Here is a 25,231-nt window from a genome sequence, read left to right on the forward strand (position 1 = left end):
TAAACCCATCAAATAAAACTAGCTTTTGTAATGATTTGGTCATAAAGCAAGCTATAGTAAAAATACAGGATAGTCTCTTAAGATTATCCATTCTTTTTATATAATCTTTCTGTTTGGATATTGTATACCATAATGGACTTAGCTTATTATAGAGTATGGCAAGCTTTAAGCAAATTGCATAAAACAAAATGCCCAAGAAAATGTACAGAGCCATAGTAAAGAAAACTTTAATTCCCATGCTTTTCTCCAGCCATTAATACATGTCCTATCCTGGTTTCACAGGTTATTAAGGGATCTTAGAAAGTCATTTGGTAAATACAGCTGAGCCATCTGAAATGATATCTGATGTCCTGATCTCAGGGAAGGAGAACCCACTCTCAGAAGTCAGTTCCAGTTGTTCCTTACTACATTTTTTCCCATAAATAAATCATGCTTCCCATATTTCTAAAAAAAGATCCCATTGATTTGAACTAAATTTTTTGAAAACATTTCTCAAAAAAATTAATCAGCCATTTGGTGGATTTTGAATCCTTACTTTTTAAAAACTCCTTAAACCATACATCTAAAAAGTAAAAATGTTGACAATGAATATGCTTCCAAATTTTCAATATATTTCATTTATTTAGCACTTACTGAGTACGTTCTGTGTGCAGGAATTCTGCTCAGCATGAGGGAAATAAAGAAAAAGACATAGTATTTGCCCTCTGTGAGCTCACAATCTAATTACTGAGATGGGTGAAAGGCAGTAATGACATTATAATTGCGGCAAGTGCCATAAAAGAAGAATGCACAGGAAGCTGGAGTAACTCTATGGGAAAGGTGAAGGGTCAGAAGGCATTTCCTCCTGAAAATCCTCACATGAAGTCTTGTGGGACATTCAGTCAGGAGTTGACTAGGAGGTTAGGCAGAAAAGAGTGAAAGGAGAGCACATGGCCTCTTCAGGGACTAACCACAAGAAAATGGTAGCAATTGGTACGATGATTACAGAGATGTTTCTGACTACGAGTCAAGATGGGAAAGTACAGAGAGGCCAGAACTAAAAAAACAATGTTATGCCTTGCTAGGAAATTTAAAACAAGATTAAGAGTGACCTGATACGGTTGTGTTTTTGAAGTCAGTATAGCCGAAGTGTAGAGGGTAAATAGGAGGAGGGAGGGCGATAAGATTTAGAGGGGAGTCAGAGAGACTAGTTAAGAGGTTATTTTAGAAATTCTTATAAGAGAGGTTAAAATGACATTGGAGGTCAACAAATTTGAGAGAGACTGAGTCCCAACAGCACTTGGGAACTAATTAGATGTGATGGTGAAAGAGGGAGAGGTAGAATCACTGTTTTTTGGTCAATGAATTGTAGATCCTATTCCCTTGACTCATAAATACAGGTTAAGGAGGAAAATTGGGAAGGGAGTGAGGTAAGGAATGGGTAGACATGTTGAGACTAACATGTTTATGGGATATATAGGCAGATATGTTCAACAGTTGGTTGTAAATATATTTATTTATATGGTTACAGATTTTAAAGTTTAGGAGATATCTTGGACTAAGATACAGTTTCTTTAACACAGACATAATTTGTTTTTTCAAAATTAAATTAGCTTTCTGTTTTGTTTTGAATATAAAGGTAGTATATGCCCATTATAAAAATTCAAACACTATGCAAAGAATAAAAACTTCTGATAATCCTATTTCTAGCATCCAGAGTATTGGTTCAGCCTCCTCTCTTCTTTGTTATGGGTCGGATTTAATCCAGCAGTCATAGTCACTCTGAATCTGTTAGGGGAAGAGAGTCTAGAGACCCCTCTTCCCATGGGCCTCGGTTCTTAGTAAGGATGCAAAAAAGAATCTGAGGTCTTACCAGTTGCAAGAGAGTTTATTGAAGATAAGGAGAGAACAGAGAGAACACCTCAAGAGAGACGTGGGCCAGGCCAAGGAAGGCAATGGCCCCGGAGGGCTGGGGTGTAGAGTTTTTAAGGCAAAGTCATTGATTGACAGTCTTGATTGACAGCTGCAAGTTATATAACGAGGCGCTGCTGTGCATGTCCTTCCCATAATTCAGTCTGTTATAATCAGATGTATCTATTCATAGAGTATTTATGAACATTTAATGAGCCTAATGGCAGCCAAAGGTTATCTATGGACATGATAACGGGAGGTGTGCGCATGTGCCAGAGTGGGGACAGTCCCTCCAGTGGGCCAGTGGGGGATTTTTCCGGTCCCCAGACCATTTTGGAGTATTGATGGGGACGTGTTTGCGGCGGGGTTGGCAAAATAGCTTGGCGGGATTAGGCGGCTATTGGACATTATTCAATGGGGCTGCCTCTCTCGTCGCTCATGGCTAACTTCCTGCCTAACAAATGCATACTGAATGCAAACAAGCATTTCAAAGCCCCAAATAGGAAAGAACATAAAAAAGATATATTTCATTGATGTCATACAGATTTATTTCAGTACATGCAGAAATAGAAGATTTAACAATTTTAGCTTTCTAGTGGTTCTATTGTAAGCTCAGAAATCATTTCACTAATCATTCAACATATCATGCTTCTGCCCAGTACAGCAACCTTGGATAGAAGTGACTTCATTTGTCAATTGTGTCCTTTTACATACCTCTAATACAAATGTTTTTTATTCATTGCTTCTCGGAATATTATAAATATTTTCTATGATATTGCAGAATGTTTTTCCTTTTTATCTGAAAAAAATGACTCTTAGACACAATAAACTCATTGGCTTGCCTTTCCCCTAGTTTTGTTTCTTCCTGAGAATGCCATTATCTGATTAAATGCTGTAAATATATACTTTACATAGCAATTTGAGGGAGGTCTCTTGTAGATGAATACTATGTTGAAAATAAATGAAGACCACCCGAATGAGAATATGTAATGGCTATTTATTCCAAACTTGCTGTATAGTAAGGGAGTCAGCCACCATCACTTGCATTTGGCAGACTCCAAAGGCAGGCAGATGAATGGACAATCTTTACAGTGGAAAAACAGGAAGGCTTCAGGTGTACCCTGACTGGATGCTGTTGGTATGGACTGACTAGAAGCAGGGCATCCTATGTGATTGGTTAGGGGTACGTAGTTGGCTTTCTTCAGTTGGTCCTAAGTTAGAAATGAGGACAAAAATTAGAGAAGCTATCCATTATTAATCAAGCCCTAGCCATTGTTTCAGGGTTATTTCTTGACTAGTTGCTAGAAATAGTAGTCTGACTTCCTAGACTGATTACTATAGATAATGGGCTGGTTTCCTGAGATGGTTGCTGCAGATTTTGGGTCAGAGTTCTGTTTTTTTATGTATGGTCTGGGCATTGTCCATGTGTATTATTCAGTCTGTCAGCTACCTTTTCAGACAGGAAAGTACCATACAGACTTATCCCACAGCAATGTACTTAAGGAAAAGAAGTCTTCTGAAGTCATGTGTTATAGTTAATAATTTCTTGCTATTTTATACTATAAGTAGTACTTTTAGAAATATTTTAATATCACTTAATGTAATTAAGATACTTTAACAAAATATGTATTCAATTATTAATAATTACATATTAAAACAACTTTTTTATATTTTTAAAAAAGATTGGTGGCTTGGTACATACAGTGAATGATAAAATTAAAGGACATTTTGATCAAACCTTATCATGATTAGTATTTATTTATATTCTTGACAAATTTAAGGCAGTATCCATAAATATAAGTATTGTAATACGCTAAAGAAGTAATAAAAATAACAACACATACAGCTTTTACTGACTTCTAGGCTTTAATTAAGCACCATTTGAATATTAGCTGATTTAACCTCTCATCAATCTTAGGAGGAAGATACTTTTATTTTTCTTCTTTTGTAAATGAGAAAACACAAGCAAAGCGAAGTTAAGTCATTGTCCAGGGTTACTCAGCTGGAGTGATAGAACCAAAATTTGAATGTGGAAGCTTGGCTCTTTTTATCTTGGTGTGTTTATACAACTTGACAACTGGATAATCCTACTTAGTTGACACAATTTGAGGGTCTTACTGACCAGAAAACAAAACTATGATACTAGCCTCATGGCCAGTTTTACACCTATTCTGAAGAAATCCTTTTGAATTGCCATTTTATTTTTATACTTACCAAAAATTTTTCAACATGTAGATTACCTTTAGCAGCTTTTACATTTCAGGTAGTATTCCCCCCTCTGATCTTCCTGTACTTAGAATGGTAACTTACTAAAAGGATACATACTATCTTAATCTAATAGGAAGTAGAAAAGGAAAAAGAATATAGGTATTTCAAAGCTAAATATAAGGCTGTTGAATTATCCATTCTTTAAAATTAGCTCCTTCCCTTTTCTTACTACATAGATAATAAAAAGCAGTCTAGGGGAATCAGGAGAATGACAAGACCATCATTTACCTAGTGTCAGCTATGTCCTGGGCACCGTGCTGGATGCTTTAATATGCCATCTTACTTGTGTATTGCTTTTTTCATATGCCAAAATTGAACAGTAGAATTAATACCCACACTCTGCTAAGGAGTTTGTAGATACTGATGACTCATTCCTATTACCATGGCACACAGTCCAAACAATTAATGAATGTGAATTTTAAATATATAGTTTACTAGTAACACTTTGTTTAATCATGAAGAGTCTCAGTCAATTGCTTCCTATTTCTTAAAAAGGAAAATATTTAGGTAGCATTAATTTTCAGAAGCATAATGGCATTGATGAATGAGAAACATGCACTCCTCAAGACACCTTTCCATGAGTAGCAAAGAATATTTTTTATTTTACACTTGTCATGTAGAAAGTTCATTTTAACCTTGAGTGATTTATTTTGAGTAGTAAAGCCATTAAAATGGGTCCTCCAACATTTTTGTGAGCAGCAAGTACTTTTTATTTTCCCTCTAACCTTTTCTAGGTTCTCCAAAGGAATGTTTGTGATATACTGACAGTGATATCTCTGCCCAACCAAAAACTCCCACTGAAAGATAAGTGCTTCTGTAAGAAGCTGCTAATTCAAATAAGCTATGCTATGACAGTCTCAACAAGATAAAAGACTGGGAAATAAATATGGTGGCAATGAAAATGACATTGTATAAGAGCATTATAGATGCATTATAGATAAGTCCTGGCTCTAAAACTTACTATCTCTGTGATATTAAATAAGCCACCTGTCTGAGAATCAGTTTCCTGAGAAGGGAGCATGAGAGGGACCTTCAGGGTGTTAGTAAAATTCTATTTCTTCAGCCAGATAGTGGTTACACAGATGTTTTCAGTTAGAATTCATTGTGCATTTGTGATTTTTTTCTATGTAAGCTATACTTCAATAAAATCAGTGCTGTGCTGATAAATATTTCTCCAGGGGGAAAAAGCCCAGACTTGTAGCACTTGCCTGCTGATTTCCATGGTATAAATACATGGTATAAATCACCATGGCTAATTTCAAGCAACCAATATGAAATCACTGAATGAAGAATTGGGAGGAGATATGCACATTTTGCTCTTTAAGCTGGTTCTATCACATCGCTAAATAAAATGTACTTGAAAGTTGACTAGGTAAAGAGACTTTTAACTACTGATATTTCTTAATTTATCCTTTCTCATATTTTGGTTAGCAGCTGTGAAGTGAAAAATCAATTAACAAAATGGCTTCATGAACACCTATTAACTTTTTAAAAAATGTGTAACATTTCTTGTTTCCTCAGTTTTTTGAGTTTTTCATAATCCATAGTTCATGACGAAACATCATCATTGATTTATGCACATTTACTTATTTTATTTCATTTTACTTATTTTGGGGTTCTGGGTTTTTTTTTTTAATTAATTATTCGATGAATCTTCATGAATCCATTGCTCAACCCAGGAACTAGAATATCCTCAGTTAAATATATTTCTTGCCTTGTTTTAGTTTCATATCTTAGACACACATATGTGTGATCAATATATTATTTAGTTTTATTTAATTCTGAATTTTATATAAAGAGCTTACTCTTTTGAGATTCCTGTTTTGATTTAACTTTGCATTACCAACTAGATTCATCTATATTGTTTCTTTCAAACATAGTTTGTTCATTTTCATGGTATAATTCTACAGACCTTTTATTACCCAGTGCTTGACATGGTTTGGTTTATGTCAGTCTTGTATACTGATTTCCCAGCAGAGCAGGTATATTGTGCTTTGTTTATTTTATGTGCCTCTTTTTTAACAATTTGATTTATTATAAAATATGTCTTCTCTTTTCTCTTCTTGCTTTTTCTTTCCAGTATATGTTTTCTTTGGTAAATGAGTACGTTTCCCCCAAATGGGTCATAAGTCAGGGGAATATCTTAATGTGTGTCAGTGCCAACAGAAAAAAAGTGTGCTGGAGGATTCTATGATGATTCCCAAAGAAGCTCTATTAATAGCTAAACTAGAGTGAGCGCAGAATATTATAGGTGACTGGCAGCCAGAAACATTAGAGTCCTCACTACAAGGGATGTAGCTCACTCAGAATGATTATCAGTTATCAAAATTTCATCACCTAATTTTCCTAAATTGTAAAAAAAGACTTAAGATGACGCTCTGCTACAAATCTGCTATAACGAAACTTTTAAGAAAACCTTGCTACTATTGAAATTTAAATGATGCTGAGTAAAACAAGTTATTTATTCAGAATTATGGGGGAAAAGTAGATATAAATAGGGAAAATGACAAAACTGATCAATATTTATTCATCTATACAAAAATAGGACAACAGTCCTTATCACAGTTCTAAAATTCAAAAACCCTTAAAACCAATATTTTTTGTTTTGTTTTCATAATTCATTTGATCACCAAACTTGTCTGGATCTAAATGCATGTGGCAGTAAAACCTGAATTGAAGTAAAGGGAAACTACTTATTGCTGTATATATTTTCATGTTTTACTGGAGAAAATATTTAGTGTTTGATTCCAGAACACTGCCACAGACTGTGCTGGGGCATTATATTATATGCAGCTTCTCTACCTATCTGACATTTTTAAAATTCTGATTTCTGAGACATATCTGGCACTAAGGGTTCTGTTAACAGACTGTGAACTGTAGTAAACAAATTGAATTTATTTTATACTTAGACCATAACTTTTTAATCTTTATTGTGCCATAGAACTCTTTGGCAAACTTAAATAATGTCTTAAATGCATAAAAGAAAATACATGGACAAGAAAGTAATTATATCGAAAAAGTTATCAAAATAATAAAAATTTGTGATACAGTTAATACATGTGTTTCTTTATTAAGGCATTACATAACAGGGTCTAGCAGTGGGTATAATTACTATTGTAAAGTCATTGAAGTGATGAGTGTAAATGATATTTGGAGATATCTGCACCAGCTGTAATGTTATGTGAAAAACCTTTAATTTCTGTTGGTGACAAAGTCACAGGTACTGCTAATACTGCTGAGATTTATCTCCTTCATTCATCATCGAAGGAAATGATAAATTTCAAATAGAGGTTAGAAAAATTGATATATAATTCATTTTCCCATCCTAATTCATAGACCACCCACCCCCCACTCATTCTATCCATGGATCACAGTTTATGAAACCTTGGTTACAAATACTGTTAATCATAAATTTATCTATCTTCCTTATTGGTTTCTGATGTTGATTAATTTATATCCACAAGGTGATGAAGCTGGAGTTCAAGTCATGCCTTTACTTTCAGCTAGCATTATTTTAAACAATTCCCTACTTTTTTTTGAGTTTTATTACACAATAGACAAAGCATCTGAGTGCTTGTTATTTATAGGTTGAATTCTAACTATAGTACTAGTCTTTAGAGTTTATCTTATTCCAGCCACATTATAAATTAGGAATGAAGTATTTGTGTTCAACTCTTTGCTCCTTTTTTTAGTGTACATGACATTCCACTTATTTTTCAAACTTTTATTTTCCATTTCTGTTATAAATTGCCAAATGTCTTAGGTAGAGAGAATTTGTGTGGAGGGGACAAAAACCTATCTGTATATTCTCTGCTGACATTTGCTTCCAACCCACATCTATTTATTATTACTTCCTCTAATGTTTGTTGCACACCTACATCCAAATTGCTGCTTCCCATGTCCATAGCCTTGTTCATACCATTCTTATCTCTCACATGCCCTTTCTCTCCTTTATTTGTTTTGTTTTCTTTTTAAAAAAAATTTTATTGGGGTATAGTTGATTTAGAATGTTGTGTTAGTTTCAGGTGTACAGTAAAGTGATTCAGTTATACATGTATGTATATTCATTCTTTTTTAGATTATTTTCTCATATAGGTTATCACAGAATACTGAGTAGAGTTCCCTGTGCTATACAGTAGGTCCTTGTTGCTTATCTGTCTTATATATAGTAGTGTGTGTGTGTTCATCCCAGGCTTCTGATTTATCCCTCCCCTCCACGTTTCCCCTTTGGTAACTATAAGTTTGTTTTTGATATCTGTACGTCCCTTTCTGTTTTGTAAATAAGTTCATTTCTTTCTTTATTTTTTAAAGTTAGATTCCACATATGAGTGATATATGATATTTGTCTTTCTGTCTGACTTCACTTACTATGATAATCTCTAGGTGCATCCATGCTGCTGCAAATGGCATTACTTCGTTCATTTTTATGGCTGAGTAATATTCCATGGTATATATGTACCACATCTTCTTTATCCATTCCTCTGTCAGTGTACATTTAGGTTGCTCTCATGTCTTGACTATTGTAAATAGAGCTGCAGTGAACATTGGGGTGCATGTATCCTTTCAGATTATGGTTTTCTCTGGATATATGGCCAGGAGTGGGATTGCTGGATCATACAGTACTTCTATTTTTAGTTTTCTCAGGAACCTCCGTACTGTTCTCCATAGTGGCTATACCAATTTACATTCCCACCAACAGTATAGGAGGGGTCCCTTTTCTCCACACCCTCTCCAGCATTTATTGTTTGTAGATTTTTTTGATGGCCATTCTGACTAATGTAAGGTGATACCTCTTTCTGACCAGTGTAAGGTGATACCTCATTCTGACCAGTGAAAGGTGATACTTCATTGCAGTTTTGATTTGCATTTCTCTGATAATTAGTGATGTTGAGCATCTTTTCATGTGCTTGTTGCCATCTATATGTCTTCTTTGGAGAAGTGTCTATTTAGATCTTGTGCCCATTTTTGGATTGGGTTGTTTGTTTTTTGTTATTGAACTGCATGAGCTGTTTGTATATTTTCGAGAATAATCCCTTGTCAGCCACTTAGTTTGCAAATATTTTCACCCATTCTGTGGGTTGTCTTTTTGTTCTGTTTGTGGTTTCCTTTGCTGTGCAGATGCTTTTAAGTTTAATTAGGTCCCATTTGTTTATTTTTGTTTTTATTTCCATTACTCTAGGAGGTGGATCCAAAAAGATGTTGCTGCAGTTTACATCAAAGAGTGTTCTGCCTATGTTTTCCTCTAAGAGTTATACAGTGTTCAGCCTTAAATTTAGGTCTTTAATCCATTTTGAGTTATTTTTTGTGTATGGTGTTAGAGACTGTTCTAATATCATTCGTTTACATGTAGCTGTCCAGTTTTCCCAGCACCGCTTACTGAAAAGACTCTCTTTTTCCATTTTATATTCTTACCTCCTTTGTTGTAGATTAATTGCCATAAGTGTGTGAGTTTATTTCTGAGCTTTCTATCCTGTTCCATTGATCTATATTTCTGTTTTTGTGCCAGTACCATACTGCTTCATTGCTGTAGCTTTGTTGTATTGTCTGAAGTCAGAGAGTTAGATTCCTCCAGCTCCATTTTTCTTTCTCAAGATTGCTTTGGCTATTCAGGGTCTTTTGTGTTTCCATACAAATTGTAAAATTTTTTGTTCTGGTTCTGTCAAAAAATGCCAGTGGTAGTTTGATAGGGATTGCATTGAATCCGTAGATGGCTTTAGGTAGTATAGTCATTTTCACAATGTTGATTCTTCCAATCCAAGAACATGGTATATCTCTCTATATGTTTGTATAGTCTTTACTTTCTTTCATCAGTATCTTATATTTTTCAGCACACCGGTCTTTTTTCTCCTTAGGTAGGCTTATTCCTAGGTATTTCATTCTTTTTGTTGCAACTGTAAATGGGAATGTTTCCTTAATTTCTCTTTCAGATTTTGGCTGTTAGTGTATATGAATGCAAGAGATTTCTGTGCATTAATTTTGTATAATGCTACTTCACCAAATTCATTGATTAGCTCTAGGAGTTTTTTGGTAGCATCTTTAGGATTCTCTATGTATAGTATCAAGTCATCTGCAAACAGTGACAGTTTTATTTCTTTTCTGATTTGTTATCCTTTTATTTCTTTTTCTTCTCTGATTTCCATGGCTAAAATTTCCAAAACTATGTTGAATAATAGTGGTAAGTTTGGGCAACCTTTTCTTGCTCCTCATCTTAGTGGAAATGGTTTCAGTTTTTCACCATTGAGAGTGATGTTGACTGTGGGTTTCTCATATATGGCCTTTATTATGTTGAGGTAGTTTCCCTCGATGCCCACTTTCTGGAGAGTTCTTATCATAAATGGGTGTTAACTTTTGTTGAAAGCTTTTTCTGCATCTATTGAGATTATCATACGGTTTCTATCCTTCAATTTGTTAATATGGTGTATCACATTGATTGATTTGCATATACTGAAGAATCTTTGCATTCCTGGATAAACCCCACTTGATCATGGTGTATAATCCTTCTAATGTTCTGTTGGATTGTGTTTGCTAGTATTTTGTTCAGGATTTTTGCATCTATGTTCATGAGTGATATTGGCCTGTAGTTTTCTTTCTTTGTGACATCTTTGTCTGGTTTTGGTATCAGGGTGATGGTGGCCTCGTAGAATGAGTTTGGGAGTGTTCCTCCCTCTGCTGTATTTTGGAAGATTTTGAGAAGGATAAGTGTTAGCATTTCTCTAAATGTTTGTTAGAATTCACCTGTGAAACTTTCTTGTCCTGGGCTTTAGTTTGTTGGAGGATTTTTATTCATGGTTTCAATTTTCAGTGCTTGTGATTGGTTTGTTTCAGTCTCGGGAGGTTGTACTTTTCTAAGAATTTATCCATTTCTTCCTGGTTGTCCATTTTATTGGCGTATGGTTACTTGTAGTAGTCTCTCATGTTCCTTTGTATTTCTCTACTGTCAGTTGTTACTTCTCCTTTTTCACTTCTAATTCTGTTGATTTGAATATTCTCCCTTTTTTTCTTGATGAGTCTGGCTAATGGTTTATCAATTTTGTTTATCTTCTCAAAGAACCAGCTTTTTGTTTTATTGATCTTTGCTATTATTTCCTTTACCTCTTTTTCATTTATTTCTGATCTGATCTTTATGATTTCTTTTCTTCTGCTAACTTTGGGGTTGTTTTGTTCTTTTTCTAATCTCTTTAGGTGTAAGGTTAGGTTGTTTATTTGAGATTTTTCTTGTTTCTTGAGGTAGGATTGTATTGCTATAATCTTCCCTCTTAGAACTGTTTTGCTTTATGCCATAGGTTTTGGGTCATCATGTTTCCATTGTCATTTATTTCCAGGTATTTTTTCATTTCCTCTTTGATTTCTACAGTGATCTCTTGGTTATTGAGTAGCGTATTGTTTGCATCCATGTGTTTTTATTTTTTACAGTTTTATTCCTGTAATTGTTATCTAGTCTCATAGCATTGTGGTCGGAAGATATCCTTGATATGATTTCAATTTTCTTAAATTTACCAATGGTTGATTTGTCACCCAAGATATGATCTCTCTTTGGGAAAGTTCCATGAGCACTTGAGAAGAAGGTGTATTCTGTTGTTTTTGGATGGAGTGTCTGATAAATATCAACTAATTTTACCTGGTCTGTTGTGTCATTTATAGCTTGTGTTTATTTATTTTCATTTTGTATGATCTGTCCATTGGTGAAAGTGGGGTGTTAAAGTCCCCTACTATGCTTGTGTTACTGTCGATTTCCCCTTTTATGGCTGTTAGCATTTGCCTTTTGTATTGAGTTGCTCCTATGTTGGGTGCATAAATATTTACAATTGTTATATCTTCTTCTTGGATTGATCCCTTGATCATTAGGTAGTGTCCTTCTTTGTCTCTTGTAGTAGTCTTTATTTTAAAGTCTATTTTGTCTGATATGAGCATTGCTACTCCAGCTTTCTTTTGATTTCCATTTGCATGGAATGTCTTTTTCCATCCTCTCACTTTCAGTCTGTGTGTGTCCCTAGGTCTGTAGTGTGTCTCTTGTAGACAGCATATAGACAGGTGTTGTTTTTGTATCCATTCAGCCAGTCTGTGTCTTTTGGTTGGAGCATTTAATCCATTTACATTTAAGGTAATTATCAATATGTATGCTCCTATTACCATTTTCTTAATTGTTTTGGTTTGTTTTTGTAGATCCTTTTCTTCTGTTATGTTTCCCGCCTAGAGAAGTTCCTTTAGCATGTGTTGTAAAGCTGGTTTGGTGGTGCTGAATTCTCTTAGCTCTTGCTTGTCTGTAAAGGTTTTCATTTCTCTGTCGAATCTGAATGAGATCCTTGCTAGGTAGAGTAATCATGATTGTAGGTTTTTCTCTTTCATCACTGTAAATACATCCTGCCACTCCCTTCTGGATGGCAGAGTTTCTGCTGAAAGATCAGCTTTTAACCTTATGTAGATTCCTTTGTATGTTGTTTGTTGCTTTTCCCTTGCTGCTTTTAATATTTTTTCTTTATGTTTAATTTTTGATAGTTTGAAATTTGTGTCTTGGCATGTTACTCATTGGATTTATTCTGTTTGGGGCTCTCTGCACTTCCTGGAGTTGATTGACTATATCTTTTCCCATTTTAGGGAAGTTTTCTGCTGTAATCTCAAATATTTTCTCAGAACCTTTCTTTTTCTCTTCTTCTTCTGGGACCCCTAAAATTTGAATGTTGGTGCATTTAATGTTGTCCCAGGTGTCTCTGAGACTGTCCTCAATTCTTTTCATTTATTTTTCTTTATTCTGCTCTGCAGCAGTTATTTCCACTCTTCTATCTTCCTGGTCACTTATCTGTTCTTTTGCCTCAGTTATTCTGCTAATGATTCCTTCTAGAGAATTTTTAATTTCATTTATTTTGTTGTTCATCATTGTTTGTTTGCTATTTAGTTCTTCTAGGTCCTTGTTAAACATTTCTTATATTTTCTCCATTCTATTTCCAAGATTTCGGATCATCTTTACTGTCATTAGTCTGAATTCTGTTTTGGGTAAACTGCCTATTTCCTCTTCATTTATTTGGTCTGGTGGGTTTTTACCTTGCTCCTTCATCTGCTGCATATTTCTCTGTCTTCTCATTTTGTTTAACTTACTATGTTTGGGGTCCTCTTTTCACTGGCTGCAGGTTCGTAGTTCCTGTTAGTTTTGGTGTCTGCCCCCAGTGGGTGAGGTTGTTTCAGTGGCTTGTGTAAGCTTCCTGGTTGGGGCGACTGGTGCCTGTTTTCTGGTGGGTGGTACTGGATATTCTCCTTCTGGTGGACTGGGCCATGTCCGGTCGTGTGTGTTGGTGTATCCGTGAACTTAGTATGACTTTAGGCAGCCTCTCTGCTACTGGGTGGAGACGTGTTCCTGTCTTGCTAGTTGTTTGGTATGGAGCATCCAGCACTTGAGCTTGCTGGCCATTGGGTGGAGATGGCTGTTAGTTTTGAGACAGAGATTTCTGGAAGACCTCTCGCCAATTGATATTACATGGAGCTGGGAGGTCTCTGGTGGTCCAATGTCTTGGACTCGACTCTCCACCTTGGAGGCTCAGGCCTGACATCTGACTGGAGCACCAAGACCCTGCCAGCTGCATGGCTCTGAAGAAAAGGAAGAAATTAAAAAAAACATGAGCAGATAAAATCCCAAAACAAATGAGAAAAGCAAAACTAAACAGACAAAGTCACACAAAGAAACATACACACACACACACACTCATAAAAAGAAAAACAAACAAACAAAACTAAAAAAAAAGGAACAGACAGAACTTTAGGACAAATGGTAAAGGCAGACCTTAACAGACAAAATCACACAAGATAAGTGATGAATATTTCAAGAAATTTAAAATTTTGAAGAAGAGAATAACAGTGTCAAATCTGCCAACAGATCAAGTTAGATGAAAAGTAGAGACAGTTCTTTTGAGAAGTTTAGCTGTGATAGGAAGAAGAGAGAGGGAAGGTAGTAGTTGGATCAAATTGCAAGACTAAGAGAATTTGGTTTTTTTGTGTGTTTGGGTTTTTGTATGTGTGTGTGTGGTTCTTTTTATTTTTAATGTGAGAAGCCATTAGAGAAAGAGAAGTTGTAGATCCAGGAAGAATTTGAAAGGAATGGCAAATGGCAAAGTTTTTAGAATAGTCATATCAGAGAGCCAGTCAGTGACTTAATAAGTTAGCCAGGAAAAAAACACAGAATTGTTCCCACATATTTGACACGAGTTGTGGACTGCCAATCTAGAAGAGTCTAATACAGTTTAATTATTAGAGAAATATGTAGTATATTATTTGAAAGAGATTTTTAGAGAAACCATGATTTTAGTGCTGAATTAGATGATTTTATAAAATTCCTTATAGCCTTACTCCATACTTGGAAGGATTCAATTCAAGGAATTTTCTTTTCTTTTGTCTCTTATATTTTTCTTCCAGGTTTATTGAGATATAATTGACATAGAGTACTGTATAAGTTTAAGGTATACAGCGAGATGATTTGACTCACATATATCATGCAATGATTACCCCACTAGGTTTTGTGAACATTCATCATTTCATATAGATACAAAACTAAAGAAATAGAAAAAAATATCTTTTCCTTGTGATAAGAACTCCTAGGATTTATTCTCTTAACAATTTTCATATATAACATATAGCAGTATTAATTGTATTTATCATGTTGTATATTACATCTCTAGTATTTATTTATTTTATACCTGGAAGTTTGTACCTTTTGATTACCTTCATCCAATTACCCCTCCCCCAACTGCCTCTGGTAACCATAAATAATGATCTCTTTTTCTATGAGTTTGTTTGTTTTTAGAAAGAAGTTTCTATCTTGCCTCTCTAAAATAAGTTGAGAATCTTACAGAGTAATTGTTCTGTATTTACCTTTAGCAATTTTTCCAATCTTATAATTCTATCTTCTTTAACCTTACTTTTTTCATATTTACAGTCTCCATTTGGATTCTTATTCAAGTTCACTTTTTGTTTTTATTATATATATATGTATATTTTTAATTGAATTGTAGTTGACTTACAATATTATTTAGTTACAGATGTACAATGTAGTGATTCGGTATTTTTGTACATTATACACTATACAAAGTTATTACATTATTATATTTTTATTATATCCTGTTCTTGTCTAATTAACTATATTCTTCTTTAAAAATTTCTTTTTTTTAATTTATTTTTTAAATTTATTTATTTAATTTATATTTATTTTCAGCTACATTGGGTCTTCATTGCTGCACACGAGCTTTATCTAGTTGCGGTGAGCAGGGGCTACTCTTCATTGAAGTGCACATGCTTCTCATTGCAGTGGCTTCTCTTGTTGCAGAGCATGACCTCTAGGTGCACAGGCTTCAGTAGTTGTGGCAAACGGGCTCAGTAGTTTTGGCTCATGGGCTCTAGAGCATAGAGTCAGTAGCTGTGGCTCATGGGCTTAGTTGCTCCACAGCATGTGGGATCTTCCCGGACCAGGGATCAAACCTGTGTTTCCTGCACTGGCAGGCAGATTCTTAACCACTGCGCCACCAGGGAAGTCCCTAAAATTTCTTTTAACACAATTATTTTAAAGTTTCTTACATATTTCTCAGTTATATGTAGTTTTTTAAAAGTGAATTCTTCCCATTCATACATCTACTAATACTTTTTTATTGACAGGTTGTTTTCTGACATACTTTGTAACTTTTGACTGTGAGCTTATCTTCAGTGGGAGTTGTTTCTATGTGAATTTCAAGGGCCCTGAGTTGTGGAAGAAACCCCTTGGAGCCAGTTTTGTGTTTGACTTTGCTGTGGCTTTCACTAGTACAGGACTTATTTTAATTTTATTTTCTCTATTTAGGGTTTCCAAGCTTCTTGGGAGGTGCTAATTTAGACATCACACCTACAAATAGTGCAGGTTTAGAGTGCTGGTATCCTTCTGCCAATTCTTTGCCTAGATTAGCTGGCTTCTGTACTATATTCCTCAGACCAAACAGCCTTTTTAGCTCACTGCTATACATAGAGCTTAGAGCCTTGACTCCCAAGCTATATCTGCAACATATGTGTTAGGTTTTTGAACAGTTAATCTAACATTTTTATTTAATTAGTACTGGAGGGAGACTTACTGCATTTGCCTTGTTCCCCATATTGACCAAAAATCTTTTTTGGTGATGTAAGAAACTTTTCCAGTTGTTTCTTAAAATATATTTTTGATGACTGATATGGAAGCTAGCACTAGCATATGTTAGAAGTCCAAAACTGTCAAATTTGGAATATGTATTTATGCAAATTTGGAGTCATATTCTGAAACTAGAAATACAGATTCTTATGACACAACAATGACATTTATAAAAACTTACATTTTTTTAAGAATCAGGAATGAAGAGAATTCTTTAATATATATGTCTGTATATTTAAAGTAACTTCCATATGCTGTTTCTTAATCATGTGATTTTCTGATAACTTTAATATCTGAACTTTTTCTGTGACATAGCATGGACTTTGTGTCAGGTATGAGATAAATGCAATAGATAAGATTTAGAGAAAAGTGGATGTACTTCAAATGTATGTGAAGAAATTAAATGATATAAGGAAAAGGTAAGAAAGTGAATAATATGTTCTAGGAATGACTCATAATCCACAAACTCAGATATTCAGGGAATGTAGCTTTATTTTTTTTTTATTATTTTGTGTGTGTGTGTGGTACGCGGGCCTCTCACTGTTGTGGCCTCTCCCGTTGCGGAGCACAGGCTCCGGACGCGCAGGCTCAGCAGCCATGGCTCAAGGGCCCAGCCACTCCACGGCATATGGGATCTTCCCAGACCGGGGCACGAACCCACGTCCCCTGCATCGGCAGGCGGACTCTCAACCACTGCGCCACCAGGGAAGCCCTGTAGCTTTATTTTTTATTAAAAGTTATTTGTACATATAAGTACACAGTGGATACTTGTTGAATAAATGAATGAATTTAAATTTCTATTTTAAGCCCCCTTTCTATTGGAGGCTAGAAACTAAATCTTAATCGGTCAAGCCTTTCTCCTCTTTTTACCTCTAGGTCTATGTTCTAAGTTTCTAGAACCTTCCAAGTGTCAGCATGTTGAAGGTGGGGTGGAATTTGGCCTTACTGATACCTACTGAGCTTATACTCAGAAAGACTGAGAAAGAAAGGTATTTATTTTCCTTCTTGTATTGACTAAAAGATCTTTACTGTCTACTTGGTGCCAGATAAATGCCATTCTATGCTGCTCCCATACCATGCTAAGCATAAGAGACTTCTGAGACCTCGCTTCCTCCTTAGACTATATTCTAGAGATTGGAAGTTACAGGTTTCCTGCTATCCAGACCCTAAACCTGATGGTATTTTCTGTCCTATCATCCTCCTTCCAGTTTTAAGCTAAGGTGAACATGTTGTAGAGTACCTTTTTGGAGATCCAATAGGCTCTTGCTCCAATCCCATAAAATCTTTATCTAGTATATGTTGAGTATAAAGGGATAGGAGGAGTAGGAAAAAGGTCTTCTAAATCTATCGTTTATACTCAGAATCCTAGGCTTTTGAAACTCAAATACCAAATATTTAATAATTTAATTCCTTTTTTATCTACATACTGCTGTGTCATCCATTCTTTGAGGCAGTTGAACATTACCTGTTTCTGCCTGAATGGAGAAGAAGGGTTATGGATAACCAATATTTGGAACAAATTTAATTAATATATAAAAGTTTTTCTGTGATAGAGAAACAAAAGAAAATTAAGGAGAATGGAATAAGGCAAGAAAAGAGCCCAAGAGGTTCAGTAAAGAAGAGAGAAGACTAATAAAAGACCACTTTGCTCTCTAAAGTAATGTGTGACATGCTGTGGCTTAGAAGTAACTGGATTTAGTGGATCTGGAACTGATTGACGGGTGTAGGGATTGTTGCTGGAGGCTTAAAAATGGCTTTTGATATAGAGCTGTGTTCTTTGTGTTATGGCCCAATGGGACTTCTCACCTGCCTGGAAGTCAGAAACTAAGATCTTTGACTTCTTTTTAAAGTGTTCAAAAGAAATAGGGGAATGCAAATCAAAATGAAATTGTGAATTCAGAGATTTTAAGATTTATGAGGAAAAAAATCAAAATTATTCGTTATGAAACCAGTGTGTCCTCCTCCATTCGAATGAGAATTAGCTTCTGCTGATTTTACTTTCAAAATGCCTTAAATTCTCAACACAACCACTCTGTTTCAGGACCTTGGTACCCCATGCCTTAATTATTGCCTCTTTGTGCCGTTTAGCACTCACATTCTTGAAACTATCTCTTCTTCACATTTTTTTTTCTTTTTTAAAGAATTAGTTCAGAGAACTTAATTGCTTCATATGTTCACCACAACATCCCTAGTGCCTTGTATATCCCTGCTATGGACTGAATTTTATCCCCCCAAAATTCATTCCTTGAAGCTCTAACCCCTTCTGTGACTATATTTGAAGATAGGGTTTTTAGGAGGTAATTAAGGTTAAATGAAGTCATAAGGGTGGCATCCTAATCTAATAGTATTGGCTGCCTTATAAGAAAAGGAAGAGAGAGAGATCTCTTTCCACACCCGCAGAGGAAAGGCCATGTGAACACACAATGAGAAGATGGGTGTTTGCAAGTCAAGAAGAGGTTTTTCACCAGAACCCAACCATGCTAGCACCCTGATGTTGGATTCCCAGCCTCCAGAACTGTGAGAAATAAATGACTATTGTTTAACCTTCCCAGTCTATGGTATTTTGTTATCACAGCCCAGGCAGACTAAGAAAATCCCCAAGGCCTGAAATAATGCTTTGTTCACTCAATAAATATTTGTTTATTGTGGTGGAAATTAGCAATGCTATATTCCATTCAGGAACATAATGAGACATCTCAGGCTGACATGCAGTGACCTGTACTGTAGTAGGCTTTGCTGACCGTACAGTCTCTGTCACAACTACTTAGTTCTGCTATGGTATCACAACTACTTAGTTCTGCTATGGTGGCACAAAAATAGCCATACACAATACATAGACCAATGAGCATGGTTACGTTCCACTGAAATTTTAGTTACAAAAAAATACAGATAGCAGGTCGTATTTGCCACATAGGCTATACTTTGCCCATTCCTGACCAGTAGCAAATGACCCACCTTAACTCTCAAGGAATATTTCCTACTCCTTATTGGAAAAGCTCTCATCCTGTCAGATTGACAGGTGCCTCATCCACAGACTCCATGATTTCCCCAAATTGTCTCCTTGTCTTAAATTTCCTCTATGCTTATCTCCCTGATTCCTATTTCTATTCTTCCCTCTAAGTTCTGGAATTAGGAAACATAAATAAAACATAATCCATGCCCACAAGTGTCTTAGAAATGTAATAAAGGGGGACGTATGTAGATAGTCAATATAGGTATTATGGAAGGTATAAAAAGAGTAGAGTCATAAAGGAAGAGGTGGAATGTTTACAGAGGGTAGAGTAATAAAAGGACAATGATCAGGCCTCACAGAGGAAATGATAAGGTGCAAGATGGAACACTACAAGAAATGAGACAGGGGAAAGTGGGAGGAGGAACAAGTCTACAGAGAGCAGGGAGGGGGCAGGCCAGTGGGGGGAAAAAAAAAGAGAGAGAAAAAAAATTGAAATATAAAAAGCAGATAGATCATCCTATTTATGTAAAATATGTGTGTATGTAGGTTAGAAAAAAAGACTAAAAGATCAATATCTACTAACTTGGAGAGACATCTATGGTATGTTGAGAAAAGTGACAGCAGAGTATTTATGTGCACATGTGCTTTTATATTTTGCATGAGCCAAGAGAAAGTATGAAAGGATTCACCACTGTTGACAGGGATGGTTGCATCTGGAAGGTAGGAAGTGGACAGAGGGGAGATGGTTAATTTCCTTAAAAAGGACAGTTTTAAGAGAAGAAATTGGCCAACAGCATTAAATGCTACAGAATTGTCGAGTACAATGAGTACTAAAAATATGCTGCTGGATTTGGCAATTGGGTCATAGATAGATGACTTTTGGCTAGAGCAGTTTTATTTTAAGTAGGTAGTGGGAAATAATAAGCAGAAATTATATTCTTTTCTTTCCAGGAACTTGACTCTGAAGGGAATGAGAGAGGTGATTGTAGCTAGATGGAAACACAGCATCCAAGGAGAGGTTTTTCTGTTGTTTCTAATAGGAGAGATTTGTACATGTGTATCTTTAAGGAAGAACATATCAAGAGAGAGAATAATCTTCATTTTGTTTTTTGGGTTTTGAGGGGATTTTTTAATTGATGTGTAATTTACATGTAACATTATACTAGTTTCCAGTGTATAACATAATGATTCTCTATATGTGTTGTGAAATGATCACCACAAGTCTGGTTACCATCTGGTACCATACACAGTTTTAAAAAAAGGTTTTTTTTCTTATGATAAAGACTTTTAAGATCTAGTTTCTTAGCAACTTTCCAACATACAATACAGTATTATTAACTATAGTCATCATGCTGTACATTATATCCTCATGACTTAATTATTTTATAAGTAGAAGTTTATATACCTTTTGACCCCCTTGACCCATTTCTCCCACCCACCCATCTCCCACCTCTGACAACTACCAATCTGTTCTTTGTATCTATGAGCTTGGTTTCTTGTTGTTGTTATTGTTTAAATTTCATATATAATTATTGTCTTTCTTTGTCTGACTTATTTCAAGTAGCATAATGCTCTCGAGGTTCATTCATGTTGTCACAAAGGGCAAGATTTCATTCTTTTTTATGTCTGAATAGTATGCCAGTATGTGTCTATGTGTGTGTGTGTGTGTGTGTGTATAAATACCACAATTTCTTTATCCATTCATCCATCATTGAACACTTAGGTTTTTTCCATACCTTGGCTGTTGAAAATAATGCTGCAATGAACATAGGGGTGCACATATCTTTTTGAAGTAGTGTTTTCGTTTTTTTCAAATACCCAGAAGTGGACTCTCTGGGTTATATTGCAGTTCTATTTTTAATTTTTCTTTTAACAAGAACATAAAGCTTTTATTCTGAATTAGTCAGTAAAACAAATGAAAAAAAATTAAACCAAAACTTGTGAAAGGTTTTTAAGTGATTTATTACTAATATAAACATACATATGCTCAAAGCACTTTTAAAAACTTTTAAATTGTAATTTAACCAGAACCTCTGTTAATAACCACTATAAGCAATTAGGCCAACTCTAATGTTCTGGTAACCAACATATTGGGAATTAACAAATAATAAATCTGAAACTGAAGAAATCAAATACATGAAAAAATGACTATTTTAAAGTAAGAGTATAAGAATAGGAGTTACTTTTGGTAGTGTATACATGTCCATGCCTCTTTATTGCTTTGTCACCGTTTACCCTTCCCCCTCCCCATAGCCTCAAGTCCATTCTCTAGTAAGTCTGTGTCTTTATTCCTGTTTCACCCCTAGGTTTTTCATGACATTTTTTTTTTCTTAAATTCCATATATATGTGGTAGATAGCTAGTGGGAAGCAGCCGCATAGCACAGGGAGATCAGCTCGGTGCTGTGTGACCGCCTGGAGGGGTGGGATAGGGAGGGTGGGAGGGAGGGTGATGCAAGCGGGAAGAGATATGGGAACATATGTATATATATAACTGATTCATTTTGTTGTGAAGCTGAAACTAACATACCATTGTAAAGCAATTATGCTCCAATAAAGATGTTTAAAAAAAAAAAAAAGAATAGGAGTTACTAAGAAATTATCACCACTGAAGCTTTTCCTTGGAAATATCTTATTTTAAACTTACAGTGAAGACAAACAAGGGGGGCAGAATATGTATAGCTACAAAACAAATGCAGTGATGAGTTACAGCAGAAAGAGGAAATGCACTTTGTAATCCACAGGATCAGATTTGCAGCTCTAAGCAATTACCAGTAAATATTTGAGTGTTCTTCCTATTCTATCAACTTTAAATTTAAACTGAGTTACAGCAGTTTCACTTGTATTAATAGTTGGCAAAAGCAAATTAGAAGAAACCTAAATTAGTCTTTTTTAACCGGGCAGGATTTACCTCATTCATTGGAACAAACCCACTTCCCATCCTTAGAGCCTAAAAAATGTGGATATTGGCCTATTTTAATACTTTTCTAGTTCAGACGGAAGTCATGCTGTACACAGCCTTTGATTTTAGGAACCAGCACAAAGTAAAAATCAACTACTCACTGGGATTTAACCCAGTCACAAGCCATTCCAATCCTTCTGTTAATGCAGAATCCGTTCATAAATTGGCCAAATTGTAATTAACTTCTAAAAACTCCTTCGAAAATTATGAGTTTCAATTTTAAATGAAAGAACTTGAACAATTTTCAAAGAATCAAGTATAATTTATAAAAGATAGATCTTTACCAGTTCACGTATGTTCCATCATATTTTGTATTGAACAATAGGCTGATTACTTCATTGTGGCATATACTTCAGAACCTAATTTTTCACACGGGCTCACTGACAATCCAACCACTTTAAGGAATTTATCAGTTAATCTACAGGCCATACATGGCTGGCAGGTATAGCCAGGTCACACAGCAAGTTTAAATATTCCAACCTCAATCACAAGAAACAATCAGAGGGGAAAATGACACATGATTGCAATATACTAAGGCAGCAGATAAGTCATTCTTCACCTAGGTCAGCAGCTTCCAATAAAATCGTGTGCACAGATTTAATGAATGAGTCTGCTCTAGTTTAACTATGAACATGCCCCTGCATTAGAAAGGGAGATAAGAATTGTGCTTGCAATTCTAGCTGATGAATTCATTAGATTTTTATAAGGCAAATAATGTAGAAAGTTAGAATAGAATTTCTAGAACCATTTATCCTGTGATGTTGTAAAATCAAAGTACTACTTTATTAAATGAGTTATTTTATACAATATGAACATCAATATAATTACAATTATAAAAAAATTTTTATAACAAGGATGAACTGATTTTCAGATTTCCAAATCAGAGTCAACGGTACATTTGCACAGAATTGTCTTTGCATGAAGACCAAAAGGGAACAACATAAAAATGAGTGTTTCTGTAGCCCCTTTATTTTTGCTGATCAACAGTTTGTTAGAAAAGCAGCTGCAGGTTTGTTACCTAAGGTCTGAGAAAGGAGAAGAGTCAAAGGTGTCACAACTTCCCCTGTAAACAACTTTATGCCTGAACATCAGCTAATTCTGGAGGAAGTGGAGTCTTAGGATGCTTGCTCTCAAAGTGCTGCTTGAAGGTCTTAGGGTCTGGCATTTGTGTCTTACAGACAGTGCAGATATATATTAAGGCAGCTTTGGCAGCAGGCTTTTGGTCATGTCCTTGTTTCTTTTGTCCAGCTTTTTGGCATTTTTCTACTGAGACTGAATCTTCTGCTGTCCACGAGCCGTATCTGGGCCGGGACAGTCTTGCATCAGAGAAACTGCACAGCACAAGAGGGCCAGGGGAGGTGGCAGGAGGGAGAGTTATTTTTAATTTTTTGAGGAACCTCCATACTATTTTCCATAATTACTGCACCAATTTATATTCCCACCAACAGTGCACAGGGTTCCCTTTAATCCACATCCTCACTAACACTTGTTATTTGTTGTCTTTTGGATAATAGCCATTCTGACAGGTATGAGGTGATATCTCATTGTGGTTTTGATTTGCATTTCCCTGATGATTAATGATGTTGAGCATATTTTCATGTACCTGTTGTCCATCTGCATGTCTTCTTTGGAAAAATATCTATTCAGATCCTCTGTCTATTTCTTAATTGGATTGTTTGGGGTTTTTTGCTATTGGGTTTTGTGAATTCTTTATATATTTTGGATATAATCCCCTTATCAGATGTATGATTTGCAAATATTGTCTACCATTCAGTGGGTTGCCTTTTCATTTTGTTGATGATTTTCCTTGCAGTGCAGAAGATTTTTAGTTTGATGTATTAATTTTGTTTTTTATTTTTAAATTTAAAGGAGTGCTAATACATAGGAAAAAACACTAGGAAGAGAAACATATGTAATCTTAGTGTTTTTTTTTTTTTTTTTTTTTTTTGCGGTACGTGGGCCTCTCACTGTTGTGGCCTCTCCAGTTGTGGAGCACAGGCTCTGGACGCGCAGGCTCAGCGGCCATGGCTCATGGGCCCAGCTGCTCCGCGGCATGTGGGATCCTCCCAGACTGTGCCACCAGGGAAACCCCTTAGTGATTATTTTTGAGAAACAAATTTGACCATCAATTTAATCAATGAAGACTTTGTGGAGAGGTGGGAAGATTTTCAAATGAAAGACATATATCTGATTTGAAATTAGATACCAATTTTAGAAATGTTAAAATGTTAAGAAAAACCAAATCACAATCAAAGACATATGTAGTGAGACTTTTGCTTTGCACTCCTACTTGATGTAAACATAGGTAATATAGATCATTGCTTGTCCCAGCTTTGCCCAGCTCAGCCTCACATTGCATCTGAACCAATCCTTCCTAAGCTTGTTACCTTATGAGGTACCAGAGGATGGGTCAAAACCTGTCTTGCTACCAAGTATAGCCTGTGCCTTCTGTTGAGCTGGCCACCTTTAGACTTCCTGATTTCCACTACTGTTTCAGCTTGGACTGGAGCTCTGACTTACATAATTCATGCCTTAATAACTTTATAGCCATCTTTTGTCTCTTTCCTCTGGGTGTCAGACCCTTTCACCTTTCCCCTACCATGTCTAGAGGCTTACATCAAACACAGAATTCCAGGGCTTCCCTGGTGGTGCAGTGGTTAAGAATCTGCCTGCCAATGCAGGGGACATGGGTTCAAGCCCTGGTCTGGGAAGATCTCACATGCTGTGGAGCAACTAAGCCTATATGCCACAACTACTGAGCCTGTGCTCTAGAGCCCACGAGCCACAACTACTGAGCCCTCGTGCCACAACTACTGAAGCCCATGCGTGTAGAGCCTGCACTCCACAACAAGAGAAGCCACTGCAATGAGGAGCCCATGCACTGCAACGAAAAGTAGCCCTGGCTCGCCGCAACTACAGAAAGCCCACGCGCAGCAATGAAGACCCAATGCAGCCAAAGATAAATAAATAAAATTAAAAAAAAACAAAAAGCACAGAATTCCTGAAATGTCATAACTTTCATTACTG

At 35.7% G+C, this 25,231-nt stretch overlaps 1 protein-coding gene and 1 pseudogene across 6 annotated transcripts in view; one reads left to right on the plus strand and one right to left on the minus strand.

The window, feature by feature from the left end:
* The window catches only part of RNF180 (ring finger protein 180), a 283,728-nt gene that overhangs the window by 149,810 nt on the left and 108,687 nt on the right, over positions 1-25,231 (plus strand). Inside the window, exon 6 of one of the 6 annotated variants that reach the window (XR_010941972.1) lies at positions 17,168-17,280. The exons of the other annotated variants lie outside the window; for them this stretch is intronic. The gene's annotated coding sequence lies outside the window, so the exon portion shown is untranslated. The remainder of the gene's footprint in view (positions 1-17,167; positions 17,281-25,231) is intronic. 6 annotated transcript variants of the gene reach the window in all.
* Positions 23,027-23,527, minus strand: LOC137220555 (zinc finger protein 706 pseudogene; annotated as a pseudogene).

Source organism: Pseudorca crassidens, chromosome 3 (assembly GCF_039906515.1).
Source record: "Pseudorca crassidens isolate mPseCra1 chromosome 3, mPseCra1.hap1, whole genome shotgun sequence".
NCBI lineage: Eukaryota > Metazoa > Chordata > Mammalia > Artiodactyla > Delphinidae > Pseudorca > Pseudorca crassidens.